Below are 12,500 nucleotides of genomic sequence, written 5' to 3' on the forward strand. Positions count from 1 at the left end.
TTTTTTCGTCAAAAAGCACTAAAATTGTAGTTGTTTTCGCCCAACGTGGGGGGGAGATTAAGAGTCTCATGCTCTACTGACTGAGCTAGCCGGGCTCCTCTGGATGCCTATAGTTTTCTTCCCTATCCCTGCACTGCCGCTTTCCACAGATAGGATGCTGTGTAATCATAGGCTCTGGTGGAGTTTGGAAAGAAAATACACATCAGCCAGAGGCAGAAATAGTCTAAGAAAGTATCAAACACAATTACCAGTCAATATCAGAACGCATTGAAGAATATCAGGAAATAGCCGATTAAACCTGTGTGGGAAAAAGTCTTATTTGTGTTTTCTCCACTTTATTTTATAGTAAGATGATACATACTTTTTCTTTTACAGTGAATACATTAAGGTGTGGTATTGCCCCATTACACATCATCCAGACATGCATTCATATATTGCATGTTAACAATCAAAATATTGCAAATATTGTAAAGAGACTTTCAATTTCTATTTTTTTGGTCAAAAAGCACTAAAAAATTTTAGTTGTTTTCGCCCAACGTGGGGTTCGCACCCACGACCCTGAGATTAAGAGTCTCATGCTCTACCGACTGAGCTAGCCGGGCTCCTTTGGAAGCCTATAGTTTTCTTCCCTATCCCTGCTCTGCCGCTTTCCACAGATAGGATGCTGTGTAATCATAGGCTCTGGTGGAGTTTGGAAAGAAAATACACATCAGCCAGAGGCAGAAATAGTCTAAGAAAGTATCAAACACAATTACCAGTCAATATCAGAACGCATTGAAGAATATCAGGAAATAGCCGATTAAACCTGTGTGGAAAAAAGTCTTATTTGTGTTTTCGCCACTTTATTTTATAGTAAGATGATGCATACTTTTTCTTTTACAGTGAATACATTAAGGTATGGTATTGCCCCATTACACATCATCCAGACATGCATTCATATATTGCATGTTAACAATGAAAATATTGCAAAGAGACTTTCAATTTCTATTTTTTTGGTCAAAAAGCACTAAAATTTTAGTTGTTTTCGCCCAACGTGGGGCTCGAACCCACGACCCTGAGATTAAGAGTCTCATGCTCTACCGACTGAGCTAGCCGGGCACCTTTGGATGCCTATAGTTTTCTTCCCTATCCCTGCACTGCCGCTTTCCACAGATAGGATGCTGTGTAATCATAGGCTCTGGTGGAGTTTGGAAAGAAAATACACATCAGCAAGAGGCAGAAATAGTCTAAGAAAGTATCAAACACAATTACCAGTCAATATCAGAACGCATTGAAGAATATCAGGAAATAGCCGATTAAACCTGTGTGGAAAAAAGTCTTATTTGTGTTTTCTCCACTTTATTTTATAGTAAGATGATACATACTTTTTCTTTTACAGTGAATACATTAAGGTGTGGTATTGCCCCATTACACATCATCCAGACATGCATTCATATATTGCATGTTAACAATGAAAATATTGCAAAGAGACTTTCAATTTCTATTTTTTTGGTCAAAAAGCACTAAAATTTTAGTTGTTTTCGCCCAACGTGGGGCTCGAACCCACGACCCTGAAATTAAGAGTCTCATGCTCTACCGACTGAGCTAGCCGGGCACCGTTGGATGCCTATAGTTTTCTTCCCTATCCCTGCACTGCCGTTTTCCACAGATAGGATGTATTTTTTTTGTCAAAAAGCACTAGAATTTTAGTTGTTTTCACCCAACGTGGGGCTCGAACCAACGACCCTGAGATTAAGAGTCTCATGCTCTACCGACTGAGCTAGCCGGGCACCTTTGGATGCCTATAGTTTTCTTCCCTATCCCTGCACTGCCGTTTTCCACAGATAGGATGCTGTGTAATCATAGGCTCTGGTGGAGTTTGGAAAGAAAATACACATCAGCCATAGGCAGAAATAGTCTAAGAAAGTATCAAACACAATTACCAGTCAATATCAGAACGCATTGAAGAATATCAGGAAATAGCCGATTAAACCTGTGTGGAAAAAAGTCTTATTTGTGTTTTCTCCACTTTATTTTATAGTAAGATGATACATACTTTTTCTTTTACAGTGAATACATTAAGGTGTGGTATTGCCCCATTACACATCATCCAGACATGCATTCATATATTGCATGTTAACAATGAAAATATTGCAAAGAGACTTTCAATTTCTATTTTTTTGGTCAAAAAGCACTAAAATTTTAGTTGTTTTCGCCCAACGTGGGGCTCGAACCCACGACCCTGAAATTAAGAGTCTCATGCTCTACCGACTGAGCTAGTCGGGCACCGTTGGATGCCTATAGTTTTCTTCCCTATCCCTGCACTGCCGTTTTCCACAGATAGGATGTCTTTTTTTGGTCAAAAAGCACTAGAATTTTAGTTGTTTTCGCCCAACGTGGGGCTCGAACCAACGACCCTGAGATTAAGAGTCTCATGCTCTACCGACTGAGCTAGCTGGGCTCCTTTGGATGCCTATAGTTTTCTTCCCTATCCCTGCACTGCCGTTTTCCACAGATAGGATGCTGTGTAATCATAGGCTCTGGTGGAGTTTGGAAAGAAAATACACATCAGCCAGAGGCAGAAATAGTCTAAGAAAGTATCAAACACAATTACCAGTCAATATCAGAACGCATTGAAGAATATCAGGAAATAGCCGATTAAACCTGTGTGGAAAAAAGTCTTATTTGTGTTTTCTCCACTTTATTTTATAGTAAGATGATACATACTTTTTCTTTTACAGTGAAAACATTAAGGTGTGGTATTGCCCCATTACACATCATCCAGACATGCATTCATATATTGCATGTTAACAATGAAAATATTGCAAAGAGACTTTCAATTTCTATTTTTTTGGTCAAAAAGCACTACAATTTTAGTTGTTTTCGCCCAACGTGGGGCTCAAACCCACGACCCTGAGATTAAGAGTCTCATGCTCTACCGACTGAGCTAGCCGGGCACCTTCGGATGCCTATAGTTTTCTTCACTATCCCTGCACTGCCGCTTTCCACAGATAGGATGCTGTGTAATCATAGGCTCTGGTGGAGTTTGGAAAGAAAATACACATCAGCCAGAGGCAGAAATAGTCTAAGAAAGTATCAAACACAATTACCAGTCAATATCAGAACGCATTGAAGAATATCAGGAAATAGCCGATTAAACCTGTGTGGAAAAAAGTCTTATTTGTGTTTTCTCCACTTTATTTTATAGTAAGATGATGCATACTTTTTCTTTTACAGTGAATACATTAAGGTATGGTATTGCCCCATTACACATCATCCAGACATGCATTCATATATTGCATGTTAACAATGAAAATATTGCAAAGAGACTTTCAATTTCTATTTTTTTGGTCAAAAAGCACTAAAATTTTAGTTGTTTTCGCCCAACGTGGGGCTCGAACCCACGACCCTGAGATTAAGAGTCTCATGCTCTACCGACTGAGCTAGCCAGGCTCCTTTGGATGGCTATAGTTTTCTTCCCTATCCCTGCACTGCCGCTTTCCACAGATAGGATGCTGTGTAATCATAGGCTCTGGTGGAGTTTGGAAAGAAAATACACATCAGCCAGAGGCAGAAATAGTCTAAGAAAGTATCAAACACAATTACCAGTCAATATCAGAACGCATTGAAGAATATCAGGAAATAGCCGATTAAACCTGTGTGGAAAAAAGTCTTATTTGTGTTTTCTCCACTTTATTTTATAGTAAGATGATACATACTTTTTCTTTTACAGTGAATACATTAAGGTGTGGTATTGCCCCATTACACATCATCCAGACATGCATTCATATATTGCATGTTAACAATGAAAATATTGCAAATATTGTAAAGAGACTTTCAATTTCTATTTTTTTGGTCAAAAAGCACTAAAATTTTAGTTGCTTTCACCCAACGTGGGGCTAGAACCCACGACCCTGAGATTAAGAGTCACATGCTCTACCGACTGAGCTAGCCGGGCTCCTTTGGATGCCTATAGTTTTCTTCCCTATCCCTGCACTGCCGTTTTCCACAGATAGGATGTATTTTTTTAGTCAAAAAGCACTAGAATTTTAGTTGTTTTCACCCAATGTGGGGCTCGAACCAACGACCCTGAGATTAAGAGTCTCATGCTCTACCGACTGAGCTAGCCGGGCTCCTTTGGATGCCTATAGTTTTCTTCCCTATCCCTGCACTGCCGTTTTCCACAGATAGGATGCTGTGTAATCATAGGCTCTGGTGGAGTTTGGAAAGAAAATACACATCAGCCATAGGCAGAAATAGTCTAAGAAAGTATCAAACACAATTACCAGTCAATATCAGAACGCATTGAAGAATATCAGGAAATAGCCGATTAAACCTGTGTGGAAAAAAGTCTTATTTGTGTTTTCTCCACTTTATTTTATAGTAAGATGATACATACTTTTTCTTTTACAGTGAATACATTAAGGTGTGGTATTGCCCCATTACACATCATCCAGACATGCATTCATATATTGCATGTTAACAATGAAAATATTGCAAAGAGACTTTCAATTTCTATTTTTTTGGTCAAAAAGCACTAAAATTTTAGTTGTTTTCGCCCAACGTGGGGCTCGAACCCACGACCCTGAAATTAAGAGTCTCATGCTCTACCGACTGAGCTAGCCGGGCACCGTTGGATGCCTATAGTTTTCTTCCCTATCCCTGCACTGCCGTTTTCCACAGATAGGATGTATTTTTTTGGTCAAAAAGCACTAGAATTTTAGTTGTTTTCGCCCAACATGGGGCTCGAACCAACGACCCTGAGATTAAGAGTCTCATGCTCTACCGACTGAGCTAGCCGGGCTCCTTTGGATGCCTATAGTTTTCTTCCCTATCCCTGCACTGCCGTTTTCCACAGATAGGATGCTGTGTAATCATAGGCTCTGGTGGAGTTTGGAAAGAAAATACACATCAGCCAGAGGCAGAAATAGTCTAAGAAAGTATCAAACACAATTACCAGTCAATATCAGAACGCATTGAAGAATATCAGGAAATAGCCGATTAAACCTGTGTGGAAAAAAGTCTTATTTGTGTTTTCTCCACTTTATTTTATAGTAAGATGATACATACTTTTTCTTTTACAGTGAATACATTAAGGTGTGGTATTGCCCCATTACACATCATCCAGACATGCATTCATATATTGCATGTTAACAATGAAAATATTGCAAAGAGACTTTCAATTTCTATTTTTTTGGTCAAAAAGCACTAAAATTTTAGTTGTTTTCGCCCAACGTGGGGCTCGAACCCACGACCCTGAAATTAAGAGTCTCATGCTCTACCGACTGAGCTAGCCGGGCACCGTTGGATGCCTATAGTTTTCTTCCCTATCCCTGCACTGCCGTTTTCCACAGATAGGATGTATTTTTTTGGTCAAAAAGCACTAGAATTTTAGTTGTTTTCGCCCAACATGGGGCTCGAACCAACGACCCTGAGATTAAGAGTCTCATGCTCTACCGACTGAGCTAGCCGGGCTCCTTTGGATGCCTATAGTTTTCTTCCCTATCCCTGCACTGCCGTTTTCCACAGATAGGATGCTGTGTAATCATAGGCTCTGGTGGAGTTTGGAAAGAAAATACACATCAGCCATAGGCAGAAATAGTCTAAGAAAGTATCAAACACAATTACCAGTCAATATCAGAACGCATTGAAGAATATCAGGAAATAGCCGATTAAACCTGTGTGGAAAAAAGTCTTATTTGTGTTTTCTCCACTTTATTTTATAGTAAGATGATACATACTTTTTCTTTTACAGTGAATACATTAAGGTGTGGTATTGCCCCATTACACATCATCCAGACATGCATTCATATATTGCATGTTAACAATGAAAATATTGCAAAGAGACTTTCAATTTCTATTTTTTTGGTCAAAAAGCACTAAAATTTTAGTTGTTTTCGCCCAACGTGGGGCTCGAACCCACGACCCTGAAATTAAGAGTCTCATGCTCTACCGACTGAGCTAGCCGGGCACCGTTGGATGCCTATAGTTTTCTTCCCTATCCCTGCACTGCCGTTTTCCACAGATAGGATGTATTTTTTTGGTCAAAAAGCACTAGAATTTTAGTTGTTTTCGCCCAACATGGGGCTCGAACCAACGACCCTGAGATTAAGAGTCTCATGCTCTACCGACTGAGCTAGCCGGGCTCCTTTGGATGCCTATAGTTTTCTTCCCTATCCCTGCACTGCCGTTTTCCACAGATAGGATGCTGTGTAATCATAGGCTCTGGTGGAGTTTGGAAAGAAAATACACATCAGCCAGAGGCAGAAATAGTCTAAGAAAGTATCAAACACAATTACCAGTCAATATCAGAACGCATTGAAGAATATCAGGAAATAGCCGATTAAACCTGTGTGGAAAAAAGTCTTATTTGTGTTTTCTCCACTTTATTTTATAGTAAGATGATACATACTTTTTCTTTTACAGTGAATACATTAAGGTGTGGTATTGCCCCATTACACATCATCCAGACATGCATTCATATATTGCATGTTAACAATGAAAATATTGCAAAGAGACTTTCAATTTCTATTTTTTTGGTCAAAAAGCACTAAAATTTTAGTTGTTTTCGCCCAACGTGGGGCTCGAACCCACGACCCTGAAATTAAGAGTCTCATGCTCTACCGACTGAGCTAGCCGGGCACCGTTGGATGCCTATAGTTTTCTTCCCTATCCCTGCACTGCCGTTTTCCACAGATAGGATGTATTTTTTTGGTCAAAAAGCACTAGAATTTTAGTTGTTTTCGCCCAACATGGGGCTCGAACCAACGACCCTGAGATTAAGAGTCTCATGCTCTACCGACTGAGCTAGCCGGGCTCCTTTGGATGCCTATAGTTTTCTTCCCTATCCCTGCACTGCCGTTTTCCACAGATAGGATGTATTTTTTTAGTCAAAAAGCACTAGAATTTTAGTTGTTTTCACCCAATGTGGGGCTCGAACCAACGACCCTGAGATTAAGAGTCTCATGCTCTACCGACTGAGCTAGCCGGGCTCCTTTGGATGCCTATAGTTTTCTTCCCTATCCCTGCACTGCCGTTTTCCACAGATAGGATGCTGTGTAATCATAGGCTCTGGTGGAGTTTGGAAAGAAAATACACATCAGCCATAGGCAGAAATAGTCTAAGAAAGTATCAAACACAATTACCAGTCAATATCAGAACGCATTGAAGAATATCAGGAAATAGCCGATTAAACCTGTGTGGAAAAAAGTCTTATTTGTGTTTTCTCCACTTTATTTTATAGTAAGATGATACATACTTTTTCTTTTACAGTGAATACATTAAGGTGTGGTATTGCCCCATTACACATCATCCAGACATGCATTCATATATTGCATGTTAACAATGAAAATATTGCAAAGAGACTTTCAATTTCTATTTTTTTGGTCAAAAAGCACTAAAATTTTAGTTGTTTTCGCCCAACGTGGGGCTCGAACCCACGACCCTGAAATTAAGAGTCTCATGCTCTACCGACTGAGCTAGCCGGGCACCGTTGGATGCCTATAGTTTTCTTCCCTATCCCTGCACTGCCGTTTTCCACAGATAGGATGTATTTTTTTGGTCAAAAAGCACTAGAATTTTAGTTGTTTTCGCCCAACATGGGGCTCGAACCAACGACCCTGAGATTAAGAGTCTCATGCTCTACCGACTGAGCTAGCCGGGCTCCTTTGGATGCCTATAGTTTTCTTCCCTATCCCTGCACTGCCGTTTTCCACAGATAGGATGCTGTGTAATCATAGGCTCTGGTGGAGTTTGGAAAGAAAATACACATCAGCCAGAGGCAGAAATAGTCTAAGAAAGTATCAAACACAATTACCAGTCAATATCAGAACGCATTGAAGAATATCAGGAAATAGCCGATTAAACCTGTGTGGAAAAAAGTCTTATTTGTGTTTTCTCCACTTTATTTTATAGTAAGATGATACATACTTTTTCTTTTACAGTGAAAACATTAAGGTGTGGTATTGCCCCATTACACATCATCCAGACATGCATTCATATATTGCATGTTAACAATGAAAATATTGCAAAGAGACTTTCAATTTCTATTTTTTTGGTCAAAAAGCACTACAATTTTAGTTGTTTTCGCCCAACGTGGGGCTCAAACCCACGACCCTGAGATTAAGAGTCTCATGCTCTACCGACTGAGCTAGCCGGGCACCTTCGGATGCCTATAGTTTTCTTCACTATCCCTGCACTGCCGCTTTCCACAGATAGGATGCTGTGTAATCATAGGCTCTGGTGGAGTTTGGAAAGAAAATACACATCAGCCAGAGGCAGAAATAGTCTAAGAAAGTATCAAACACAATTACCAGTCAATATCAGAACGCATTGAAGAATATCAGGAAATAGCCGATTAAACCTGTGTGGGAAAAAGTCTTATTTGTGTTTTCTCCACTTTATTTTATAGTAAGATGATACATACTTTTTCTTTTACAGTGAATACATTAAGGTGTGGTATTGCCCCATTACACATCATCCAGACATGCATTCATATATTGCATGTTAACAATCAAAATATTGCAAATATTGTAAAGAGACTTTCAATTTCTATTTTTTTGGTCAAAAAGCACTAAAAAATTTTAGTTGTTTTCGCCCAACGTGGGGTTCGCACCCACGACCCTGAGATTAAGAGTCTCATGCTCTACCGACTGAGCTAGCCGGGCTCCTTTGGAGGCCTATAGTTTTCTTCCCTATCCCTGCTCTGCCGCTTTCCACAGATAGGATGCTGTGTAATCATAGGCTCTGGTGGAGTTTGGAAAGAAAATACACATCAGCCAGAGGCAGAAATAGTCTAAGAAAGTATCAAACACAATTACCAGTCAATATCAGAACGCATTGAAGAATATCAGGAAATAGCCGATTAAACCTGTGTGGAAAAAAGTCTTATTTGTGTTTTCTCCACTTTATTTTATAGTAAGATGATGCATACTTTTACTTTTACAGTGAATACATTAAGGTATGGTATTGCCCCATTACACATCATCCAGACATGCATTCATATATTGCATGTTAACAATGAAAATATTGCAAAGAGACTTTCAATTTCTATTTTTTTGGTCAAAAAGCACTAAAATTTTAGTTGTTTTCGCCCAACGTGGGGCTCGAACCCACGACCCTGAGATTAAGAGTCTCATGCTCTACTGACTGAGCTAGCCGGGCTCCTCTGGATGCCTATAGTTTTCTTCCCTATCCCTGCACTGCCGCTTTCCACAGATAGGATGCTGTGTAATCATAGGCTCTGGTGGAGTTTGGAAAGAAAATACACATCAGCCAGAGGCAGAAATAGTCTAAGAAAGTATCAAACACAATTACCAGTCAATATCAGAACGCATTGAAGAATATCAGGAAATAGCCGATTAAACCTGTGTGGGAAAAAGTCTTATTTGTGTTTTCTCCACTTTATTTTATAGTAAGATGATACATACTTTTTCTTTTACAGTGAATACATTAAGGTGTGGTATTGCCCCATTACACATCATCCAGACATGCATTCCTATATTGCATGTTAACAATCAAAATATTGCAAATATTGTAAAGAGACTTTCAATTTCTATTTTTTTGGTCAAAAAGCACTAAAAAATTTTAGTTGTTTTCGCCCAACGTGGGGTTCGCACCCACGACCCTGAGATTAAGAGTCTCATGCTCTACCGACTGAGCTAGCCGGGCTCCTTTGGGGGCCTATAGTTTTCTTCCCTATCCCTGCTCTGCCGCTTTCCACAGATAGGATGCTGTGTAATCATAGGCTCTGGTGGAGTTTGGAAAGAAAATACACATCAGCCAGAGGCAGAAATAGTCTAAGAAAGTATCAAACACAATTACCAGTCAATATCAGAACGCATTGAAGAATATCAGGAAATAGCCGATTAAACCTGTGTGGAAAAAAGTCTTATTTGTGTTTTCTCCACTTTATTTTATAGTAAGATGATGCATACTTTTTCTTTTACAGTGAATACATTAAGGTATGGTATTGCCCCATTACACATCATCCAGACATGCATTCATATATTGCATGTTAACAATGAAAATATTGCAAAGAGACTTTCAATTTCTATTTTTTTGGTCAAAAAGCACTAAAATTTTAGTTGTTTACGCCCAACGTGGGGCTCGAACCCACGACCCTGAGATTAAGAGTCTCATGCTCTACCGACTGAGCTAGCCGGGCTCCTTTGGATGCCTATAGTTTTCTTCCCTATCCCTGCACTGCCGCTTTCCACAGATAGGATGCTGTGTAATCATAGGCTCTGGTGGAGTTTGGAAAGAAAATACACATCAGCCAGAGGCAGAAATAGTCTAAGAAAGTATCAAACACAATTACCAGTCAATATCAGAACGCATTGAAGAATATCAGGAAATAGCCGATTAAACCTGTGTGGAAAAAAGTCTTATTTGTGTTTTCTCCACTTTATTTTATAGTAAGATGATACATACTTTTTCTTTTACAGTGAATACATTAAGGTGTGGTATTGCCCCATTACACATCATCCAGACATGCATTCATATATTGCATGTTAACAATGAAAATATTGCAAAGAGACTTTCAATTTCTATTTTTTTGGTCAAAAAGCACTAAAATTTTAGTTGTTTTCGCCCAACGTGGGGCTCGAACCCACGACCCTGAGATTAAGAGTCTCATGCTCTACCAACTGAGCTAGCCGGGCTCCTTTGGATGCCTATAGTTTTCTTCCCTATCCCTGCACTGCCGCTTTCCACAGATAGGATGCTGTGTAATCATAGGCTCTGGTGGAGTTTGGAAAGAAAATACACATCAGCCAGAGGCAGAAATAGTCTAAGAAAGTATCAAACACAATTACCAGTCAATATCAGAACGCATTGAAGAATATCAGGAAATAGCCGATTAAACCTGTGTGGAAAAAAGTCTTATTTGTGTTTTCTCCACTTTATTTTATAGTAAGATGATACATACTTTTTCTTTTACAGTGAATACATTAAGGTGTGGTATTGCCCCATTACACATCATCCAGACATGCATTCATATATTGCATGTTAACAATGAAAATATTGCAAAGAGACTTTCAATTTCTATTTTTTTGGTCAAAAAGCACTAAAATTTTAGTTGTTTTCGCCCAACGTGGGGCTCGAACCCACGACCCTGAGATTAAGAGTCTCATGCTCTACCGACTGAGCTAGCCGGGCACCGTTGGATGCCTATAGTTTTCTTCCCTATCCCTGCACTGCCGTTTTCCACAGATAGGATGTATTTTTTTGGTCAAAAAGCACTAGAATTTTAGTTGTTTTCGCCCAACGTGGGGCTCGAACCCACGACCCTGAGATTAAGAGTCTCATGCTCTACCGACTGAGCTAGCCGGGCTCCTTTGGATGCCTATAGTTTTCTTCCCTATCCCTGCACTGCCGTTTTCCACAGATAGGATGCTGTGTAATCATAGGCTCTGGTGGAGTTTGGAAAGAAAATACACATCAGCCAGAGGCAGAAATAGTCTAAGAAAGTATCAAACACAATTACCAGTCAATATCAGAACGCATTGAAGAATATCAGGAAATAGCCGATTAAACCTGTGTGGAAAAAAGTCTTATTTGTCTTTTCTCCACTTTATTTTATAGTAAGATGATACATACTTTTTCTTTTACAGTGAAAACATTAAGGTGTGGTATTGCCCCATTACACATCATCCAGACATGCATTCATATATTGCATGTTAACAATGAAAATATTGCAAAGAGACTTTCAATTTCTATTTTTTTGGTCAAAAAGCACTACAATTTTAGTTGTTTTCGCCAAACGTGGGGCTCAAACCCACGACCCTGAGATTAAGAGTCTCATGCTCTACCGACTGAGCTAGCCGGGCTCCTTTGGGTGCCTATAGTTTTCTTCCCTATCCCTGCACTGCCGTTTTCCACAGATAGGATGTATTTTTTTGGTCAAAAAGCACTACAATTTTAGTTGTTTTCGCCCAACGTGGGGCTCGAACCCACGACCCTGAGATTAAGAGTCTCATGCTCTACTGACTGAGCTAGCCGGGCTCCTTCGGATGCCTATAGTTTTCTTCCCTATCCCTGCACTGCCGTTTTCCACAGATAGGATGCTGTGTAATCATAGGCTCTGGTGGAGTTTGGAAAGAAAATACACATCAGCCAGAGGCAGAAATAGTCTAAGAAAGTATCAAACACAATTACCAGTCAATATCAGAACGCATTGAAGAATATCAGGAAATAGCCGATTAAACCTGTGTGGAAAAAAGCCTTATTTGTGTTTTCTCCACTTTATTTTATAGTAAGATGATACATACTTTTTCTTTTACAGTGAATACATTAAGGTGTGGTATTGCTCCATTACACATCATCCAGACATGCATTCATATATTGCATGTTAACAATGAAAATATTGCAAAGAGACTTTCAATTTCTATTTTTTTGGTCAAAAGCACTACAATTTTTGTTGTTTTCGCCCAACGTGGGGCTCGAACCCACGACCCTGAGATTAAGAGTCTCATGCTCTACCGACTGAGCTAGCCGGGCACCTTTGGATGCCTATAGTTTTC

The 12,500-nt window shown here is 39.6% G+C and overlaps 6 non-coding genes across 6 annotated transcripts; all 6 read right to left on the reverse strand.

The window, feature by feature from the left end:
* Positions 1-1,025: 1,025 nt before the first annotated feature.
* On the reverse strand, positions 1,026-1,098 carry TRNAK-CUU (transfer RNA lysine (anticodon CUU)). The gene has a single exon. It is a non-coding gene; the product is annotated as a tRNA-Lys (tRNA).
* An 8,973-nt stretch (positions 1,099-10,071) lies between these two features.
* TRNAK-CUU (transfer RNA lysine (anticodon CUU)) lies at positions 10,072-10,144 on the reverse strand. The gene has a single exon. It is a non-coding gene; the product is annotated as a tRNA-Lys (tRNA).
* A 423-nt stretch (positions 10,145-10,567) lies between these two features.
* TRNAK-CUU (transfer RNA lysine (anticodon CUU)) lies at positions 10,568-10,640 on the reverse strand. Its single transcript has one exon. It is a non-coding gene; the product is annotated as a tRNA-Lys (tRNA).
* Positions 10,641-11,063: 423 nt separating this feature from the next.
* TRNAK-CUU (transfer RNA lysine (anticodon CUU)) lies at positions 11,064-11,136 on the reverse strand. The gene has a single exon. It is a non-coding gene; the product is annotated as a tRNA-Lys (tRNA).
* Positions 11,137-11,238: 102 nt separating this feature from the next.
* TRNAK-CUU (transfer RNA lysine (anticodon CUU)) lies at positions 11,239-11,311 on the reverse strand. The gene has a single exon. It is a non-coding gene; the product is annotated as a tRNA-Lys (tRNA).
* Positions 11,312-12,404: 1,093 nt separating this feature from the next.
* Positions 12,405-12,477, reverse strand: TRNAK-CUU (transfer RNA lysine (anticodon CUU)). The gene has a single exon. It is a non-coding gene; the product is annotated as a tRNA-Lys (tRNA).
* Between the last annotated feature and the right edge of the window lie 23 nt (positions 12,478-12,500).

The sequence above is a fragment of the Ambystoma mexicanum genome, chromosome 4q (genome assembly GCF_040938575.1).
Source record: "Ambystoma mexicanum isolate Mex_15411 chromosome 4q, UKY_AmexF1_1, whole genome shotgun sequence".
NCBI classification, from domain to species: domain Eukaryota; kingdom Metazoa; phylum Chordata; class Amphibia; order Caudata; family Ambystomatidae; genus Ambystoma; species Ambystoma mexicanum.